Source organism: Schistocerca piceifrons, chromosome 4, assembly GCF_021461385.2.
Source record: "Schistocerca piceifrons isolate TAMUIC-IGC-003096 chromosome 4, iqSchPice1.1, whole genome shotgun sequence".
NCBI lineage: Eukaryota > Metazoa > Arthropoda > Insecta > Orthoptera > Acrididae > Schistocerca > Schistocerca piceifrons.
Window position 1 is genome coordinate 524807184 of NC_060141.1, and position 4172 is coordinate 524811355.

Sequence of the window (4172 nt, forward strand, 5' to 3'; positions counted from 1 at the left end):
AAAGATGTTTCATTTTTATAGAAAAACCTAAAAATGGCCGGCAAATTGCCACGTAAATATTTTTTTCACCTTTTGTAATTCTGTTGCCATACACCATATCGTAATGTTTATCCTGAAAACAATCTAAGAAACAAATAATAATCAAACAAACTAAAGGTCTCAGAGTTCATCTTGTGCAATAAAACTAGCTCAGTACCACACACATTCAATGACAAGAGTTGTGAATTACACAGAGCTCAGTTCACAAAATAAAAGCCTTGAGTACAACTTAACAAAAATCAGATTAAAAATGTAATTGTTAGCAATATAAAAGTACACACTACTCTCAAACTAGGGCACAAAACAAAGAATGCCGAGCTGTGTGCAGCTCACATTGATGCCGTTCATGGCTTGGCATCTTGTAATAGCGGTAGTGGCGTCTTGTTTTCTTAGTGTGTTCACTGGCGCCACTAAGTTTGCTCGCCTTGTCTGTCCGTGAGTGGCAGCAGCAGTGCTTATCGACAGCGCGTACTGTGGTACCATCTTTGGAGTGGCCTCTAGTATTTCCGGGTCATGGTGTTTCGAGTGGGTTGAGTTGGGACGGAGCAGCAGTGAGGTCCAGACAGCCAGTACTCGCTCGACCGCTGGTAACACACATGCACTCTCCGACGCAAGGATGTTGTCGTGAGACTGCATGACCACATCAAGGACCAGATTCAGCGAGTTTTAGTTTAATGGACCATGAAATTCGAGTAGTGCAACTTTCACCTGTGGGTGTGTGTCCACCCATCGAAGTGACCTCATGACAATAAGTTGTCAGTCAATGATTTATACTCGGATCTTTCCCATGCCTGACTTGAGTGGGGATGACTGTTGGTTGGTCATTTGGTCGGTCATCGCAGTGGATGATAAGCATTTGGTCGTCCGACCGCTTCTGGCTTCTCTGTGTTTGTGCCGACTTATAATTTGTCTGTGTTGTTTCACAGTGACTGGTTTTACTATTGTGAGTTGTTGGTGGAATTGTTTTCCTGGATCCATGTGTATCTTGTGCTTTTGAATGAGCAATTATTTTAATGCGGTCTGCGTACTGGATTTGGAGAGGAGTTGCGAATGGATATCAGGTCAATTGGGGGCACAGCAGCGAGCAGGTCCATGCAGTGCGAGGACAAGCCGGGGCCACTGGCGGCGTGCTGCCACTGCTGGATCGAGGAGGGGTAGCTGGGAGAGCAACGACTTTACTGCACACCGGACCCTGGATGTTTAAGTTGAGGGAAGAGTTAACTGCTAATGCAACCTCGACTATTCTGGGATCTCGCCTTTGGTCATCAGGCTGTTGCTCCCAGGGCCGCTGAGCCTGGCGGCAACGAGCAAAGTGGTTCAAGGCAGTGAAATATTGCAGCCGTCTTTCTCTACCTGTTATTCATCAGTGAGTTTAGTACTATTCTTATTAGTGAAGTGCAATCAGTGGTATTTTCTGGTTTGTGGCCGCTAACGCCCCAGTTACCTGACCTGGAGGTCAGCATACTTTACCGGCAGTGTACCTTTCCTTGTAGTGTTGATGCTGTCCGACACGGCACATACTTCGACAGCTTCTTGTATTGTACTGTGCATATATTTTTTGGGAGGTCTACCTCAGTTCTAGTGTTTCCTTTGGCCTTGGGTGTTTTCTGAAGACGTAGTGCTGTCTGTCTCTTCGCCCTTGACTAAAAATATTCCATCATTGTACCGGTGATCGGACGTTGGGTGGATAGGTTAGTCAGTTGGTTGGTGCTTAAGCTGCCTCTAGTTTGAGTTGCCATCCTGTTATGTGAGTACAACTCCTGGCTGCCTGTCTCACCTTACCTTATGTTGAGTTACCTTCCCAGGCCAACCCCTGGAACACTTGCTGAGAACCGCTTGTCCTGATTCCTTAGATTGTTATGTATGTTTTAAGGATATTTGTAATTTTCTAAGTATTTTTGGTGTGGCCTTCAGCCGAGCAATAATTTCACTTCTTTGGTGATAAGGCCTTCAGCTGTGTTACAGGAAGTTTTTTTAAAGCAAACTTGCTTTAAAAGCAAGGGATTTATTTTAAAAGTGCTATTTGGAATTGTTTTTCTGACTTCTAACTCAGGTCTTCAGCCATTTGTTATTTGAAATCGTCTGTGGCCTTCAGCCAAGTAATAATTTCACTTCTTTTATAATAAGGCCTTCAACCACATTACAGTTTGTTTTAAAATGAAGTATTTATGTTAATATGTGCTATTTGGAATTTTTCTTCTGACTTCCAATTCAGGTCTTCAGCCCTTTGATGTTTCAGGTTATTGCTGGTGGCCTTTAGCCCCAAAATTGTGGAATTTTTTTTCTGTGTTAAGGCCTTGAGCTGTCATATAGTCAAGTGTGTTTTTTTAAGAGATTGTTTCAAAATTTTAATTTCTTTAAATAAAGTTTACATATTTGTTGTGCAACCAAGAGTAACTGATTATGGCCCCATCCACAATCGTAACCTTATCCTTCCCCATTCTGAGAAACCAGCTCTTAAATGCCATACCACAAAAATCCAATAAAGATCTTGTAATAAACACAGATGAGGAGTCGTAATCATGCATCAAAGAGACTGAAATAACAAAGAGCTTGCATTTTTTGCAGCTACATTACAAAGCTAGAACTTGACCCCATACGACAAAATTAAAAAAGAAAGCCTACAATGCAACTTTGCGCTAAGCAACAACAAAGTAATTTAATGTGCAGTAACGAACTCACGGACGCCCAGGCTAAGATAATAACTTAAAAGTCACTAAGTTAGTAGACCCGTATGACCCATTTTAAACGTCATAAAGAACCCATAAGTTATAATAGAACAAAAAAATTTCATAATGCACACAACAGAATTAAATGTTTGAGAATAAGTTTTCAATTAGTAACAGTATATGAAACATTGATCTATAAACATGAGAGGCATTCAAAATACATGAATGGCTTTTAAATAAGTACACAGATGATTTCCTGGCAGTTGTGGGTTGTATTATTGTGACAAAAGCAAGCGCAAATGCTAAAAAGAGTGACAGTTGAGTGACCATACAGCCAAGATAAATTTTGCAGCAAAGGAGTGATGAAGTAATTAAATACTAGTGCAATCCAGCTTATGCACGTACTGCAACAAGCTTAACAGAAGCTGTATTGAAGATCTGAGTAGTATAAATATGAACCATGCAATAGTCAAAATATGGGAACTGATGCTAAAAATTAAGGTTTATACATGTTACCTTCAACCTGGAGATTGGTTTGATGCAGCTCTCCTATTGCTTTATGCATCCAGGTAATTGAGGAATACATGAAGGCAGCATAATGATCTATTTATGTTAGGGCTAACTACAGACTGCAAAAGATATTTGCTCTTCACATTTATCACACAGAGTGGTGTTCCAGTGTGACTTTGTTTCCTAATCAGCAATTGTTTTTGTAGTGCCAAAATATTCTTTCTGAATATACATTTACAGAATTTTACATAACTGATCATTTTTGGATATCTGGTTACATTACTACTTTTCCTAGTCTCTTAAATATATACAAATACTCCATCTGTTCTCCTTCCCTTTTCTCACAGACTTATCAAGATGATCTTCAGATAGCTCACATTCTGTTTCACCATTTCTAATCTCTTGTTTTGAAAATAAACAGTTTTTGTGTTTCACTTCTGCTTGCTACATGTAGTGCACCAACACTGTAATTCAGATCAGATTTAAATACAAAAGCAACTGACTTTACAGTTTTTCATTATATTTCATTCAATTTTAACAACATCGTTTTTATATTCTTTAAGCATAAAAAATCAAATTTTCACATGCTGTAACATGGTTTTGAATGGAACAGTGATCCAGAATGTGTAGAATAAATTTCTTTATTCGTCGTCTATGATCGCAAACTTGTAGGTCCTCAGACTACTGGTTTTGGTCAGCAATAAACATCTTCAGATCTGTAAAGACACATTGGAAAAAAACACAAATACAACTAGCGGTTTGTCAAAAGCTTAAAACAATAAAACAGGCCATGACGAAAAGTATTACTGATGTATGTGTGAAAATTATGCACTTTAAATATGATGAGGCATACCTGAATTAAAAAAAAAGGTCCTAATATAATGGAGCCACAGTGGTATCATAAAATGATAAACGCAACATCAGCACCAGCATTGACACACATGTATAAAATAG